The sequence below is a fragment of the Symphalangus syndactylus genome, chromosome 5 (genome assembly GCF_028878055.3).
Source record: "Symphalangus syndactylus isolate Jambi chromosome 5, NHGRI_mSymSyn1-v2.1_pri, whole genome shotgun sequence".
Classification (NCBI taxonomy): Eukaryota; Metazoa; Chordata; class Mammalia; order Primates; family Hylobatidae; genus Symphalangus; species Symphalangus syndactylus.
The window spans coordinates 89,812,007-89,830,510 of NC_072427.2; the positions used below are offsets into that span (position 1 = coordinate 89,812,007).

General features: G+C 39.4%; 1 protein-coding gene and 1 non-coding gene across 2 annotated transcripts in view; one reads left to right on the forward strand and one right to left on the reverse strand.

Annotated features, from left to right (window-relative positions):
• The window catches only part of DSCAM (DS cell adhesion molecule), an 812,726-nt gene that overhangs the window by 332,415 nt on the left and 461,807 nt on the right, over positions 1–18,504 (forward strand). The window lies entirely within an intron of this gene.
• LOC129483768 (small nucleolar RNA SNORA51) lies at positions 1,077–1,212 on the reverse strand. The gene has a single exon (XR_008658264.1). It is a non-coding gene; the product is annotated as a small nucleolar RNA SNORA51 (small nucleolar RNA).

An 18,504-nucleotide genomic window follows, 5' to 3' on the forward strand; every position in this document is an offset into this window, starting at 1 on the left:
GTAGTCCAATTGATAAGACGGCCTTGTTCATTTTCCCTGGGATGATGAAGCATTGAATGGCTCCCTGGCTCAGTGAAAACAGGGTGGAAAAACATTGATCCAGGGATTGTAAATTGAGCATGCAGGGCTTTGCAACAGCTTTCCTATACCTCTTTGGGAATAAGGAATAGGGTTCACCATACCTGTTCGGTTTTCTTTGCACTTGCCACTGTTTCTCTTAAAGTATTTTGGGAGGTTGCTTTCATTTTGGCACATTTTTGAAGAAAAATGCGTGCCTCCAAGTTCATGCCCAGGCTGTCTGTCCTGATCACACAAATGGCGTTGGAGGTTCCTTATGAATTCTGTATGCAATCTGTCACTGCATTGCTTACGTAGCAGTTTTGAGTGCAAAGCCTTGAAAATTAATGAAGTGCCTTTCTATTTTCTGTTCCAATCTGTGATCTGGTGCCTGGAGGATATTTTGACTATTTTTGACTTCACTTGTTTTTGTTTTTGTTGTTGTTACATACAGTTTTTTTTATTTTTAAATTCTCTCTCTAATATGTTATTTTTCTTTTATTCTGTCCATTCATACACCCATGTTGACGTAGTTTGGATATTTGTCCCCCCAAATCTCATATTGAAATGTGGCCCCTAATGTTGAAGGTGGGGCATAGTGGAAGGTGTTTGGGTCATGGGGACAGATTCCTCGTGTATAGCTTGGTGCTGTCCCTGTGATAATGAGTGAGTTCTTTTTCTATTAGATTATGCAAGAGCTGGCTGTTTAAGAGAGCCTGACACTTCCTGCCATCACTCTCGCTCCTTCTCTCATTGGGTGACCCACCTGCTACCTCTTCACCTTCCACCATGATTTGAAGCTCCCTGAGGCCCTCACCGCAAGCAGATGTTGGTGCCATGCTTCTTGTACAACCTACAGAACCATAAGCCAAATCAATCTTTTCTTTGTAAATTACCCAGCCTCATGTATTCCCTTATAGCAGCACCAAACAGACTGAGACATATATGCATAGTTGTGTTCTTAGATTTTGTTGTTGTTGTTCCCAGGATAGATTTTCCTTTTTTTCCTTTTCTTTTCTCCGTGTCTCTTCATTCACATTACAGATCAGGCACAGGACCTGGGCTGAAGTATGTACGGGGTAGGTAGGTTATGTTCTCTCCTCTTTCTATGCAGTCAGTGTGAGAATCCCAGCACTTTGGGAGGCCAAGGCGGGTGGATCACCCGAGGTCGGGAGTTCAAGACCAGCCTGACCAACATGGAGAAACACCGTCTGTACTAAAAATACAGAAAATCAGCAGGGCGTGGTGTCACATGCCTGTAATACCAGCTACACGGGAGGCTGAGGTAGGAGAATCGCTTGAATACAGGAGGCGGAGGTTGGGGTGAGCAGAGATCGCACCATTTCACTCCAGCCTGGGCAACAAGAGTGAAACTCTGTCTCAAAAAATAAATAAATAAATAAAAATTAAAAAATAGTGGAGGAAATGGGCAAGCATTGAAGCTGAGAATTTTCTATGGTCCCTTCCCTTCCCTGAAGTTCTGGGAATGGCCACTAGGGACGCAGTTGTGCCGTTAATGGGTCTCAGGGGAGGCCTTGCCCCGGTGTGAACAAGGGAGGTTAGAGCACTATTACTGTTAATGGCATATAACTATACAGTAGTATAAATTCACTATGATAACTTCACTGAGCAACGGTACAAATCGACAAATGGACATCAATTTCCATCACTGATTAATCAAATAGTCAGAAGTCAATAATCTGCTAAGAATATTCTGACCTCTACTGGCCCTTGGCAATAGATGGAGACGGAACAATGCCACAGACGTGAAGACAGCCTCCCACTCTCTCCTTTCCCACTTCTCCTACAGGCTTTGAGGATCACCAAGTTTCACTCCTTCATTCACATGTCTCTGACATTTTAGAGTCCAGAACATCACAAGATACCCATAATTTCCAATGACGTGAAGTAATAGAGATAAGATTTAGTAGGAGAGTAAACTTACCTCTGTCCTTGCTGTTGTATCCCCAGTGTGCAGTGGGGTGACTTCCCAGAGTAGGTGTGAAGTCAGTGTTTGTGGAATAACAGATATGAAAGAAAACAGACTCAGTTTTGTAAGAAAGAGCAAGGTTCACTCAGGATAAAATGGGCAAGGGAATTTCTTCTTATGTGTAATCACTGAATCATGCATAATTGGAAGGGAAAGATCACTGCTACGTTAATTTCCTCCTGCAAACGCACACACTCTCTTCTTGCAAAACAGTGTAACCTATCTCCCTTGCCTTTCTCATTGGAGAAAGCTGTTTGCATGCAAGTGTTTCCCCCAAAAGCAAGACCTCAAATAGAATACTTTTTTTTTTTTTTTGAGATGGAGTCTTGCTCTGTCGCCCAGGCTGGAGTGCAGTGGCGCCATCTCGGCTCATTGCAAGCTCCGCCTCCCGGGTTCACGCCATTCTCCTGCCTTAGCCTCCCTAGTGGCTGGGACTACAGGTGCCTGCCACCACGCCCGGCTAATTTTTTGTATTTTTAGTAGAGATGGGGTTTCACTGTGTTAGCCAGGTTGGTCTCAATCTCATGATCCGTCCGCCTCGGCCTCCCAAAGTGCTGGGGTTACAGTCGTGAGCCACCGCGCCCGGCCTAGAATACTTTTTGTAGGTTGGTGAAAGAGTGATTTATGTATAGGCAGAGGTGCAAAGAGACTGTTTTACTGCAAGTGTGGGATTGTAACTTTATAAAGAATTATAAAATTTGTAGTCTCATGAATATTAGAACTGAAAACAATGTTAGTGATTCTAGTTCCATCTTTTCCATGTTTTTAGTCGAGGAAACCTTTTCTTTGGAGAAATGGTAAAGTTTAACCACAATCACATTCATTTTGAATATTTTTGTTATTAAGTAACATATGCTAAATTTATGATATTTGTTTTCAGTAAGCTGTGAAATTGATGCTCTAATCAAGAAATTAATGTAATAACTTACATTAAGCTGAATTTCTTGTATTTAAAATTTTATCTCTATGTGAATATATTTTTAATGTCACTTTTTATCAGCCCTGTTAACTCGAGGGCTGTGGGAAAATTCCTTATTTCTTTATCTATAAAATAAGGATGGTATCATATCTGTTCTGCTTTCCTCTTTTCTCAAAAGTAACTGAGAAAACGTGAAAGCACTTTATGAACTATAAAACAACATACCATGAAGAGAATTAAACAAATGAATATAGTTTTATTATTCTCCCAAATAAATCCAACCTTTATTATTAACACATATGTGAGCAGTGCAAAAACAAGTCTGATAAATTTTTTAAAGGTCAGGAATTTTGTAGAATTTTTAAACTATAAAAGAAACACGACATGATTTCCTCAAACATAAATTTCTTGCTTTTATTCTGATACACAAATAAGCACAATACTGATAACCCATGGGTCAGATCTGGCAGGCTTCCAAATTAACCCATCTGGCAGAGGTCTTGTGATTCATGGCAACATCCGGTCCCTGGGTAGGGTCTTATCAGGAGTTCTCAAATTGTTGACATACTGTTTACTATGTAACTTACAGACACTGAAAAGAATCCTGATTTGTTTCAGAATCAGAAGAAAGTCTGGCTGATGGTCTTGCACACAGACACTTCAACCTGTATGTTGCAATCTGTAGCCAATGATTGTAACTTCTGTAATTTACCCTCCAATGAAAAAGGACAGCTCTGGTGTGAGGAGTTCTCTTCCCTCTAAACTTTCTTACAAAGGCCTTCCAACTCCTAGAACACACCCAACTTTTGTTGACTTCCTGAGTCAGTCTTCACATTTAGTTTTCAATAAAACTTTGAATCATCCTGTTTGATTTCGAACAAATGTTTATCAAACCGTTATCAAACCTCAACAGTCTTAATTTTTGTCAACAATACTAACATTTTGAGCAACTTATTATTTAAAAATTGATATATATTAATTCCTAAAAGGTGGACTTATGACAATGTAACAACCAGTCATATCTAAAATGTCACTAGAAAATTCCTCATAAAAATACTATCTCTGTTGAATTAATAAATTCTCCCTTCAATTTCATAGTCTTTTTTTTTTTTTTTTAGAAGCCTAGCCTATATAGCGTTTATTTCTATATTAGACCTGGCTATACTCATTAGTGATTTCTTAGTGCTTTGTTATTTATTTTAGAGTGCTTTGGGTGGGGGGGCAGTTTTAGATTCCTTTTTTTTGAGACAGAGTCTCGCTCTGTTGCCAGGCTGGAGTGCAGTGGGGAAATCTCAGCTGAGTGCAAACCTGTGCCTCCTGGGTTCAAGTGATTCTCCTGCCTCAGCCTGCTGAGTAGCTAGGACTACAGTTGTGTGCCACCATATCTGGCTAATTTTTTGTATATTTAGTAGAGACGGGCTTTCACTGTGTTAGCCAGGATGATCTCCATCTCTTGACCTCGTGATCCGCCCACCTCGGCCTCCCAAAATGCTGGGATTATAGGCATGAGCCACCTCACCCAGCGTAGATCCTTTTAGAGAAAAATCAAAGCATTTGTAATAAAGTTTGCTTTCTGTTCTAGTTTTGTTTGGCTTCAGAATGCATGTATAAAATCTTTATAACTTCACAGAGTGTGAAGGCATTGTGCTTGGGCCTCATTCCTGTTTTTTAATGTGATTACATATGAGTTCTTTCATAGAAATTTTACTAGCTAGTGGTCACTGTGTGTGAAATGCTGCTTATTGACTGGGTCCATGTCTATGTCTGGTTTTCCTCATCATTCTGAACCCACTGCATGTCGGCATTTGCCAGTGGGGTGAAAGTACACAGGCCTTTTGGAAAACCAGGCTCAGGCCCCAGGCTCTGAGTGAGAGGAACAAAGGGGAGATGTCATCCCCTCACCTCCTCCCAGTGAGAAATAGAAAATCAAATCTCCTTTGGCTACTTGGCAAGGATCTAGCAGTTATTTCTCCAGTGTAAAAGAGAAGGGTCTTGGAAAAAGACCCTTTGCTAATCAATATATGAGTAGGAAAGATTAGAGAGGTTTGACATCTTGGGCATTAGGGTTCACCGCCTGAACTCCTTTTGAATTCCACTTTCTGTTTTATTTTCTTGGAGTTTATGGCTGCAAATGACTGTGCTTTTGGACACTGAAGGCCTGATGAAAGTTCTTCCCTTGCCTATGTAACAGGTGACACTCACAGACTGACATCAACTTCCAAAAATATGCAGAATTTTAGAGAAAAAAACCAACTCTTCAATGAGGACAAGTTGCAATTTTGTACAAAGAGGAAGCAACACTAACTTCATGTTTTAGGTATTAGGGAGCTCACCCATGTTCAGGCCATTTTACCAAATTTAAAATTTTTAATAACCAAAATTTTACCTTAGAAATGTAGTATTTTACCATCATTCCTTTTGTCAAAATGTTGTTTTTCTGGCTGGACACAATGGCTCATGCCTGTAATCCCAGCACTTTGGGAGGCTAGGCAGGAGGATTACTTGAGGCCAGAAGTTTGAGACCAGCCTGGGCAACATAAAAGAGACCTTGTCTCTACAAAAAAGCAAAAAAAAAAAAAAAAAAAAAATTAAAAGGCTGTGGTGGTTTGCACCTGTGGTCTGAGTGACTCAAGAGACTGAGGTAGGTGGTTCCCTTGAGCCCAGGAGTTTGAGGCTACTGTGAGCAATGACTGTACCACTGCATTCCAGTCTGGTCGACAGGGCAAGACTCTTGTCTTTAATAATAATGATGATAACAACAACAACAATACTAATTTTAAAATGTTGTTTATCTCCATATTTAAATGCCAAACTATTTAGTTAACATTTTTTATTTGATTTCAATTAACCTATGCTTGGGATCTTTTTACCATTACCAATTTGCCTTTGAAATACATAATAGTTATTCTAGTAATCGAAAAACAGACTTTTGAGATCTTTTCCCTTCTCTTTTTGATTTATAAATAGCATATTAATTCCCATTTAAAGTGTGGATGCAGTGTGGCTGTCGGCATATTCCATTTTAGTAATTTCATTATTGATTTATTGCTTTTCTAAAAGTTACAAAAGCAATGGTTATTTGCTTTTGCAAATAGAAGTGACTCAGAATGGTAAATACTCACAGTTCATGGCTTCTTCCCTTCCTGACAGTGTGAGTCAGAAATTAAATAAATCAGTGATGAAATTCCTAGAATGGCATCTGCTGGGACCCACACTGCGTCCATATTCCATCCCCTTCTCTACAACCAGATTAAACATACTCTCTCCATGTAGGTTGGCTCCACTTAGGAAAATAAAAGTGACTCAACTCTACCCATTTTTCTACAGGTACGTTTAGCAAATACTGGTGGGTTTTGGTTACAAAGGTCCAGGGATTGGTGCTCTAGGAAAGCAGTTCAGTAAAAGGGTCTGTATGCAGGAGTGGAGGGGTGAGAGGGTACAGAGAAAGCTGCTCTGTGATAGGCTGTCCAGAGGGCAGCTCCAACAGTCTCCTGTGAATGTAAGTTGTTTATACATTTATTTTTTTGAGACAGAGTCTTGCTGTGCTCTGTCACCCAGGCTGTAGTGCTGCAGCATGATCACTGCAACCTCCACCTTCCAGGCTCAAGAGATCCTCCTGCCTCAGACTCCTGAGTAGCTGGGACTACAGGTGCACAACACCATGCCCAGCTAACTTTCGTATTTTTTGTAGAGAGGGAGTTTCACCGTGTTCCCCAGGCTGGTCTCAAACTCCTGAGCTCGAGTGATCCGCCCACCTCAGCCTCCTAAAGTGCAGAGATTACAGGTGTGAGTCACCACATCCAGCTGTAGATGCAAGTTATATTCACAAATGTAAGACGCACATTAGAGTACGTGATTTGCCTGCTATAGAAATACAGCAGTGTGTATATAAAGATGTAAATGCCGTATGTTTTACCCATAAGACAAATAGAAGAGCTATATGCTTTAACGATGCGTAGGACGATTTTCTGAAATCTGCTACTGGTATTGAATAGTTGCAGCTGTTTTTTTAAATTTATTTTTATTATTATTATTTTTGAGACATAGTCTAGCTCTGCCACCCATGCTGGAGTACAGTGACGTGATCTCGGCTCACTGCAACCTCTGCCTCCAGGGTTTAAGCAATTCTCCTGCCTCAGCCTCCCGAGTAGCTGGGATTACAGACGTGTGCCACCACGCCTGGCTAATTTTTGTATTTTTAGTAGAGACGGGTTTTCACCATGTTGGTCAGGCTGGTGTCGAACTCCTCACCTCGCGATCTGCCCGCCTCGGCCTCCCACAGTGTTGGGATTACAGGCGTGAGCCACTGGGCCTGGCCAAGTTGTGGCTGTTATTTTAACATAGAAAGTTTTTTTTCCAATCAAAATGTAACTTCTCTGATAATATGCTTTGTATTTGTGATTAATGTTTTAGTAATAGTAGGGCAAAAGATTTTTTTTCCTCTTTTGATTACCACTAGACAAATATTTTTTGTATTATATTTAAAGTTGATATTTTAGTAACACAATAAGATAAAATATGTCTTTTTCCCTTTATAACCACTAATCTGATGTTTCCAATGTAACAGTTTCTGCTAACTCTCCTGAATCTGGGGTCACTGGTTATCAAATACCATTTAAGCACTTTATATCTGAATTAAGCCGATTTTGTCTGAGCCACTTGATTTTTCCAGTGAAGCAAGAAGGACCAAATAAGTGGTAAAAGCAACCTTGGCTTGTTTTATTTTTCCTCCATGAAGTCAGTGAGTCCGGGGCGCGCCCACTGGTATTTTTCATATTTCTCCTGGACATTCCAGGCAGTAGCAGGTTCTGAGAAATGGCATCTAACCTTTCAAACTGAAGATTTTATTTGCTAGAATATTCACTCTTTATTGCTTATCTCTGAATCAGGTGGGATGAGTGTCGTTACTGTCCCCTCGTGCATGAGCTTGAGATCAGTTGGTAGCTAAGCCTAGCCGATGCTCATTCATCTTTGACACTAACAGAGTAGCTAATAAAATGCGTTACATATTTTTGAAAGGCAAGCATGAAGTGCGTTAGTAACAAAGCTCCTTCAGTAAATCTTTAAGAATCTGGACAAAAGCACAAGTCAGCTCAAGAGTATTATATCCATGGTTCACTTTGCAGCAGTGACTTTATATCTCGTTTTGTGTGTGTGTGGTTCTTTGCATCACTTTGAACATCTTCTTGAATGAAAATGAGTCAGATACAGCTACTTTGCTCATCTCCTGTAGACACACACTTTGATTAACAGAGTTGTTGGTGAAGTGTTAAAAGTCAAGAATGTTGTTATCACCACACGCGGAGGGACTGGATATTAGGAGTGTAGTGGGATTTTAAATGAGAAGCACTGCATATCACAGTCATAGAGTAACTCCTCGAGTGATTTTACGTGATGATCAGAGCTTCCCCAAAGAGCAATTTAATTGGCATATCTGAAGCTAGAAGTTTCTGACAGCCACCCCGTACCTTAGCAATAGCCTGTTCTCTTAGTAAGAGTCCCTGTAAACAGGTGGGAAAACTAAGGCACTCCAAATGTTTACCAAGTGTAGAACATTCATTATAGTATTTACCTTTTAGAGATATTCTCTGTAATTCCATAAGGCAGTTTAAGCAAGCCACCACCTGTTGTAAAGGGACTGAGAAAGCTCTGACTAATAGACTTCTTAGAATTTACCAGACTTTTTTTTTTTTTCTCAGAATGCTGTGAATCATAAGACTTTCACTAAACTTTCCTATTCTTACCAAATAGCAAATAAACTGGCTAAAAATAACTGGAAGAAATCTTTTAGCATGTAAGAATACTCACCTACATGGAAATAACTCTATCCTGTTTTCCTTTGTAAAACTGAAGCAACAAAAAAATTGTCATTTTCAAACTGTGCTGAATCTCTGGCAGTTTTTGAACCCAGCTGCCTGTCATGGTTTGAGTCTCTGTACTGTGTGAGTGGTGGTAGGCTAAATCCACTTCCACTGGTTTTTCTAACTCATTCTCAAAGTTGTCTTAAGGCTTTCCCATTATTTCCAATTACCTGTGAAATGGGCAACCAGGAGGTGGGACACAGTACCCCAAAACCAAGCCATGGATAGGCTCTTACCTTCCGCCTGGTGGGGGCCTCAGTCTTCCTTTGAGTCTTCTGAGTAACACAGCACCAGAGAACCATATAAACAGCCCTTGATTTCCAGCCTCAGAGGCAGACATGAGAGCTGGTATGATAGTCAACTTTTACCGTATCTTATTTGTATCCTATACAAATAAGGGAATAAATACAAATAAAAATATTTTTTTCTGATAATAAAGTAATGCATGTTTCCACTGGATAGTTTTAAAACTGCAAATAGTTACTGAGAAAATAAATAAAATCCACTTACAGTTTCACCCCCAGAGGTACATAATCAGGGCCTCTGTATTGAACAATTCAAGGGGGAGTCCAGGTTCCACTGGAGCACAGGTTGGATGGCGGCCCCAGAAGTTGCACAGCTCGGGTCTTAAACAGCTGTTAACATCTTGTGTCATGCATTATTTGAGTCTTTCGCATCGCCTGTGTAGTTTTTTTGTTGTTCTTCTTTTTTTATTTTGCTTTCTAAAACGAGTGTCATGCCATGCTGACAGTTTAAAGCTTGTTGTATCCTGTGTATTTTAATGTAATGCCCACTAACCACAGTATTCCACATCGAGAATGCTGTTCTCAGTGACAGGTGGACTGTTCTCCCGAGGGAGGGCTGAGGCAGGAGGAAGTACTCAGAGAAGGCGTGGAGAACAGGGAAGGCAGGGACAGCTCTGTGCCCCATGGCTATCACCATTGCTAGGACCTGATTCTTGATGCCCTCGTGGCTGAGGAGTCGGCCAACATCCCTGGTACAGACTTGGTGTTATTGAGTGATGAACAAATCCTCTTCCTCCTTTCTCTGCACCCCACTCTTTTCTTCCTCTTTTCTCTTCTTTTCTCCTCTCCTCTCCTCTTCTTTCCTCTTCTCTTTCCTTTCCTTCAATGTTCTAAGCCTCAGACTGTGCATTTCTAGAGCTGGCCAGATAGAACGGTGAGTCACGGTGAGATATTGTGCCCATGGGTTTGTTCTACCAGAAACATTTATGAGCCACTGTTGGGGAGCTCTGGTGCTCTTTTGAAATATCCAATAGCATCTTTCTGTCAAAAGCCTGGAAGAGAGGTTCCACTAGTCAGTGAACTAGCAGCAATGATCAACTACAATGATAACCCATGACCATCAATTCACAATGGCAGTAAATCAGTGCCATTTCAGACCTGAATTTTACCAGGTCAAATACGGTTCCAAGTTGCACAGTGAGGATACTATCCAGCTAAGACTAAAACCAAAACCAAATCAAACAAATACATGAAAATCAGAGCTACATCTTAATCTTTGTGGCTCGAGAAATCCAGAGAAAATAGGACCCTGGGTAAGCCCTGAAATTAAAGAGACGAATGTCAATGACTTAAAGATTTGTGTTCCAGATCTTCAGTGTACTTTTGTTTGAGAGTTCTTGTAGCTACCTGAGGTAAGGTAACCCACTGAAAATCAGCGGGTGTGCAGCGTGAAGTTGGCATCCGACAGCTCCTTGACAGCGCTGGCACCTGCTCACTTGCTCATTCTAGCTGCAACAGTCAGTGGGAGAAACATGTGCTAGTCTTGTTATAAGTGCATGTTAATAAGGTTTTCTTTGATAATGCAGGAAAGCTGGGGACAGAGGTGGCTAGAGTTTATTTTTCAAAGATAACATTTCTAGTCTGGTCAGATGCATCCGTAAGAGGGGGAATAAACAGTGTAGGCTGATACTCATCTGGTACTAATATCCTCTTGGTCGAAGCATATCAGGCGGTGAGTGAATACAGGGCAATGCTCGAAGAAGACTTGAAGCATGGGAGCCTCAGCTCCAAGGTCGGTGGAGCGCTCTTTGAATTTAGCCCTGCAACCCATCAGCAGTGTGGCCTTTGGCAAATCACTCTCCAAACCCTGGTTTCTTCTTCTGTAAAAGTAGCATAATAGATATTCTTATTGTGTAACGTTGTTGGGAAGTAGGAAGTAAAGAGAACATATGCAAGTGACTTTGTAGCAGATGTTTCCTTAAAGGAATGCTATAGTTCTAGTTGTCAGCGTCACTGTCGCAAATGAGAGGTTCTTAACCTGCTGTGTGCCGTAGATCTCTCTGGCAAACTCATGGAGCCCATGGAACTCTCCTCAGGATAGTCTTGTTAAATTAAAAAAAACTCTACATAATATTATAAAGGAAATCATTTAGCAAATTATTACTAATATATATGTTAGGCAGAATTATGACTCCCCAAAAATGCCCGTGTCTTAGTTGCCAGACCTGTGAATATGTTATGTTCCATGGCAAGGGGAAATTAAAGGTGAAAGGTGGAGATAGAATTAAGTTTGCTATGCAGCTGTCTTTGACATAAGAAAATTGTTGTGGATTATCTGGGGGAGCCCAATGTCATGACAAGAGTCCTTAAAAGTAGAAGGAAGAGACAGGAGAACCCATGTCAGAGTGATGCAATGGGAAGCTCAATGGGCCATTGCTGGCTTTGAAGATGGAGGGAGACCATGAACCAAGGGGTTTGGGCAGCCTCTAGAAGTTGGAAAAAATAAAAAAATAGATTCTCCCCTCGAGCCTGTAGAAAGAAGACAGCCTGCCAACCCCTTGCTTTTAGCCCAGCTTGACCCATTTTGGATTTATGGCCTACAGAACTGTAGATAATACATTGGTTGTCGTTTATGTCATCAAGTTTGTGGTGATTTGTTACAGCAGCAATAGTAAGCTAATATAGTTATCAAATTAGATAAAATCCATGATGTATGATATGTCCTTCTTGATTAATGTATTAAATGACACGCTAGATTTGTGTCCATAACAAATTTTAAGAAGTTATTCGTGTCAATAAAAATGTATAGAGAGCTATATCTGAAATGTGATTTTGAAAATATTAGTAATTTTTATTGATGATGAAGTCACAGTACTAATACTACTGTGGTTTGTTGCCTATATTAATAATTTTAAAACATGCTAAATTTCAGTTAGAGGTTAGTGAAAAATAGAACAAATTTTTTTCTATACCCAGCTTCAGGGAGCTTCCTGAATTTTACGCACAGAGGGTATGTGGGCCCCAGATTAAGAGTGCCTGGCTTAGATATATGAAAGAATGAGAAACCTAAGTTCTTCAAGATATATACAATTCAAAAGCAAAATCAGAAAATCACTGCAGCTGGTTTTCACTGCAGAGTTTGCCAGAGAGCTCTATGGCACACAGCAGGTTAAGAACCTCTCATTTGCGACAGTGATGCTGACAACTAGAACTATAGCATTATTTTTAAAGAACATTAATAATCCATTAGCCAGCGCTGTGGCTCACACCTGTAATCCCAACACTCTGGGAGGCCGAGGGGGGTGGATCACCTGAGGTCAGGAGTTCAGGACCAGCCTGACCAACATGGTGAAACCCTGTCTCTACTAAAAATACAAAAATTAGCTGGGCGTGGTGGTGCATGCCTGTAATCTCAGCTACTATGGAGGCTGAGACAGGAGAATCGCTTGAACCCGGGAGGCGGAGGTTGCTGTGAGCAGAAATCATGCCATTGCACTTCAGCTTGGGTAACAAGAGCAAAACCCCGTCTCAAAACAAAAAATAAAAGAATACTAAGCTTAATGCCTTTAAAAATTTATTCTCGCCGGGCGCGGTGGCTCACGCCTGTAATCCCAGCACTTTGGGAGGCTGAGGCGAGTGGATCACGAGGTCAGGAGATCGAGACCACGGTGAAACCCCGTCTCTACTAAAAATACAAAAAAACTAGCCGGGCGTGGTGGTGGGCGCCTGTAGTCCCAGCTACTCGGAGAGGCTGAGGCAGGAGAATGGCGTGAACCCGGGAGGCGGAGCTTGCAGTGAGCCGAGATTGCGCCACTGCACTCCAGCCTGGGTGACAGAGCAAGACTCCGTCTCAAAAAAAAAAAAAAAAAAAAAAAAAAAAATTTATTCTCATGAGAAAAGAGGCAGCTCATGGATGACCTCAGTGAAATCAGTACATTCACTGTCTCAGTGGAGACAGTCTTTATATATCACAATGAATAAAAGTAGGGAGCATAATTTTTAAAAATGGAGGACTCAAGACACAGATTGAAAAGGGGAGCACAAATATGAAGCTCACAGGAATAATACTAAATATAACAGACCTGGGTAGAAACTCATCATTTCCTCTAGTGTTTGGGACAGAAGTAATAACAATACTTCAAATATGTATTTGAAGAATATATATTTTAATATACAAAGAGGTGGGGTTGTCACGTAAAATACAGGATGCCCAGTTCAATTTGAATTCCTGATAAAACATAATATTTAGTGTAAGTATATTTCAAATATTGTGTGGGGCATACTTATACTGAAAATTATGCATTATGTAACTGAAATTTAGATTTAAGTGGTGTCCTGTATTAGCTAAATATGATAACCCTACTGAGAAGAGACTACTAATTCTACCTCTAGGCTGTATGAAGTAATATTTGCAGTAATAGGTACTGTGTGGAGTATCTCTGCAATGAAATTCTCTTTGAGCTTGCTCTCTTTGAGAAGAGAAGCCTTGTGCTGCATACCTACCATATGCCTCTCCAAGCCCCCTCTACCCCTGTCTTCACCCTGCTTTGAGCCCCAGGAGGCTGGCTGCCTCAGTGGGCTCCCTGGTCATGGGCTTCCTATTGGGTTCCACAATGGGAGGCATCAGCAGGAGACTACGGGGCAGAAGAGCAGTATCGTTAGAGAGTTGATTTTGTTTCACCTGCTCCTTCCCATTCAGGTTGCTCTGAAACCACTCCTGCCCACTCGCCCTCCATGCCTAGGGAAGATCACAGTTTTGAGCTGCTCTTAGCCCCTGGGTACTGCACTGGCTTTGTAAATTGCCCCTTTATTAGATTCTCCTCCAATGATTGAGCTTGAAGGTGCCATCTCTTCCCTTCTGGAGCTCTAATATGCTGAAGAATATGATGTAGATCTCCAAGGTCAAGAGTATAGTCTGCATCCATGAAGGGGTGAATTAGAAAAAGAAAAGATTTGGAAAGAAAATAGTTAAGTTGATATTCAATAGTGAGGTCTTGTTGGTCACTTAATCCCTCTTTTAAAACAGATATTTATTCCTGGAAGGTTTCTGGAAAAATTAATAGAAACAGGAGTCTTAATCAGTTGAAGGACATAAAGACATAGACTACAGAAATGAGCAGTTTATTACTAGAATGTCCATGTTACTCATAAAACAAGACATAAATCCTGTATTTATAAAATATATGTATTTAAAGGGCTTTCTTCAGAAAACTTAAAAAACAAAATATTTAGAAACTATTTCGTAAATATTTAGGAAAAAGGCGAAAACAAGCAAATCATGTGTTGTCCTGAGACTTTTTTCCTGCAATCTCCCTTTTCTCCTCCTCCCTCCCAGTGCTGCTGGAGTTTTCTTCCTAAGGAAGGGTACTCGGCCGGTCGCAGTAGCTCACGCCTATAATCCCAGCACTTTGGGAGACCGAGGCGGGTAGATCATGAGATCAGGAGATCGAGACCATCCTGGCCAACATGGTGAAACCCTGTCTCTACTAAAAATACAAAAATTAGCTGGGTGTGGTGGTGGGTGTCTGTAGTCCCAGCTACTCAGGAAGCTGAGGCAAGAGAATCACTTGAACCCAGGAGGCAAAGGTTGCAGTGAGCCGAGATCGCATCACTGTACTCCATCCTGGGTGACTGAGTGAGACACTGTCTCCAAAAAAAAAAGAAAAAAGAAAAAAAGAAGGGTACTCAGATCTTCACCTCCAGCACAGACATTTGGATGACTTCCTTCTATGCATCTAAAAAATTTTCAAAAATAGTTGCTAAATTTAATTGCATTTCTGCCTCTTTAACCCAACTGTCTTAGATATGGTTTGGAAAAGAGCAAGAGAAAAGTAAAGTAAAATTCCCTAATTAGTTCTTAAACTTTCCCCAGAAACTTAACGGGCGTGTTGGATCATGATTTGTCCCACATAGTAAATGAGACACATGCGTTGCTGGTGAGTGCCTTCTTAAATAAGAACTGAGATCTTTCATCTAGAGGCTGGCACAGATTGGAAGGTTCTGGCTGCTATCATCCTATATGTAGTAGAGTTTTGATTTTTTTGTTTGCTTTAATCTGAATGTCTGATCGAGGTATTCAAAGAGCAAGAGAGAAACCTGTGAAGAGATGGACTATTTGTGTCAGAACTGTTTAATCTTGTGGCTAGGATCAGTTGTATTGTTGAGCTAGGTTCCTCAATAGCTGTCTAGATATTTGACATATTGTGTTTTGCTCTATTGTGGTATATGACCACATAAAAAGATAAAATAGTAGTAATTTTTCCAATCTTTTATAGTCTGCAAGTATTCATACACTTATTTCAAAGTAGTCTGTTTCTAGCTTAGGTAAATTTAGATGATTTCATTGAATACTGTATTAACAACCTGCTTCATTCCAGTTAATTTTTTTCAGGAATTATTACTCATACTACAAGGCATTATTTATAGCTCCACCTCTCTTACGTGATAAAGAATGAGCTGCATATTACATTGCTATAATGAGAAATTCTCTTGTGTTTAAATTAATCTCCCTTCTTAGCATTGAGAAATTCTGTGGATTCTAAAATTCTATTTGAGAATTATAAGAATGTTTTATTACTCTCTTTTAATATGTGCCATATTTTTTCTCTCATATATCTGTCAATGATCGGTGTATATATATATATATATATACACATACATATATATACATACACAGATACATACACACACATATATACATAGTGAATATATACATATTACATATATATATACATACTATATATATATATCCATGTTTACATAGGTATATGTGAAATAGATATGCTTATAAATCCTGAACAGTGCCAGGCAGCTGTTTTTATAATCTTGCTGGTTTATACAGAAGTCAGTTTCTACCACCTTTCTTCCAATCCTAGGGAAGTTGTCTCTAAAACACCCATCTACAGCACAAAGGGAAGCCCATGGGCCAGCCACTGTGCGGTTTTTTATATGCATTGCTTTGTTTCGTCCTCACAGCAGTCTTGCAGAGCAGGTGTGGCGTATTCCCATTTTTAGATAATCAAACTGAGGTTCACTGAAATACAGTGAGCTCTTTAAGTTTACTCAGCTCGTAATGGTGGGTCATTGTTGCCTTCATATACAGTTGACAATAGTAATTCCTGCTGACAACAAAATGAGACGTGTCCTGAACTCTCATTGTGAAGGAGGCACTGTGCCAAACATTTAAGCAGCCCAGTGACACAGAGTTATTACTCCCATTTTATAAATGAGGAAAACTGAGACACAGAAAGGTTATGACCTGGGCAGAATTTGAAACCCAGATCTAGTGCCAAAATCCATACTCTTAACACCTTACTATGCAACCTACCATGTACTAGACTTTAATGAGTCTGTTGGATTATACTCGAAATCCAGTACTTCGTATTTCATAATTTAATAGTTTCAAAATGCATGTTGTTTTGACCGATTCCAACATAGCAGTTCTCATAGCTGGAAATACAAGTTAGAAATCAGCTTCCATTTAGCGATGCAAAACTCTGCAAAGGCAAATGTATGCAAGCTGATCTTTACGAAAAGCAATTCCAATTAACTTTATTTTTTAAACTACTTAATTTCTTTGTATATAGACAAATAAATGTATGTATATTGTGTGCAACAGGATGTTTTCTTATATGTATACATTGGGGAATGGCTAAATTGAGCTAATTAACCTATACATTACTGAATATACTTATTTTTATACTCAGAACACTTCAAATTTACTCTCCATGTTGTAGGATAGATTTCTTGAACTTATTCTTTCTGTCTAACTGAAATTTTGTCTTCTTTGACCAACATCTCCCCAACTCCCCACCCCTGCCCCCACCCCTGGAAACCACCATTCTACTCACTACTTCTAGGAATTTAATTCTTTTAGATTTCACATATGAGATCAAGCAGTTTTTGTCATTCTGTGTCTGGCTTATTTTACTTAGCATAATGTCCTCCAAGCTTAGTCATGTTTCAAATGACAGAATTTCATTTTTTATAAAGCTGAATATTATTTACTTGTGTAAATTTTCTTTATTCTTCTGTTGACACTTAGGTTGATTCTAATTTTTGTCTATTGTGAATAATGCTGCAATGAGCATAGAGGTGGAGATATCTCTGTGATATACTGATTTAATTCACAGCCTTTGGATATATATTCAATAGTGGAATTACTGGATAATATGGTAGTTCTATTTTTGATTTTTTGAAGAACCTCTATACTGTTTCCAAAAATGGCTGTACCAGTGTAAATTCCCACCAATAGAGTACTAGGGTTCCCTTTGATACACATCCTCACCAATACTTATTTTGTCTTTTTGATAACAGCCATCCTAATAAGTGTGAGATGACATCTCATTGTGGTTTTAATTTCCATTTTCCTGATGATTAATGATGTTGAGCATTTTTTCATGTATCAATTGGCCTTTTGAATGTCCTATTTTGAGAAATGTCTATTCAGGTTCTTTGCCCATTTTTTAATTAGGCGATTTGTTTCTTTGCTATTGAGCTGTTTGCATTCCTTATATCTTTTAGATATTAATCCCTTATCAGACATATGGCTTGAAAATACATTCTCTTGTTCCATAGGTTCTCGTTGCTGATTGTCTTTATTGCTGTGCAGAAGGTTTTTAAGTTGATATAATCCTAGTTGTCTACGTTTGTTGCCTGTGCTTTTAGGGTCACATCCTAAATTCATTGCCAAGATCAATATTATGGAGCCTTTCCTCTGTATTTACTTCAAGTCTTATGTTTAAGCGTTCAATCCATTTCGAGTTGATTTTTGTATATGGTGTGAGATAAGGGTCTAATTTCATTCTTCTGCATGTGGATAGTGTTTTCCCAGAACCATTTATTTAAGATTGTTCTTTCCTCAGTATGTGTTCCCGGCACCTTTGTTGAAAATCTATTGACTGTAAATGTGTGGATTTGTTTCTGGGCTCTCTATTCTGTATTCTGTTCAACTGGTCTGTGTGTCTGTTTCTATGCCAGTACCATCTGTTTTGGTTACTGTAGCTTTGTATATATTTTGGAGGCAAGTAGTGTGATGCTTCCAACTTGTTCTTTTGCTCAAGATTGCTTTGGCTATTTGGGGGTCTTACGGGGTTCCATATACATTTTATGCTAATTTTTTTCTATTTCTTTGAAAAATGCCATTTTGATAGGGAGTGCATTGAATTTGTAGATCACTTTGGGTAATATGGACATCTTAACAACATTAATTATTCCAATCCATAAACATACAATATTTTTCAATTTATTTGTATTTTCTTAAATTTCTTTTAACAATGTCATAGTTTTTAGTGTACAGATTTTTCACCTCCTTGGTTAAACTTATTCCTAGATATTTTACTATTTTTTGGCAGCTGTAAAAAATGAGACTGTTTTCTTGATAACTTTTTTGGATAGTTCATTGTTAGAGTATAAATATTCTACTACTTTTTA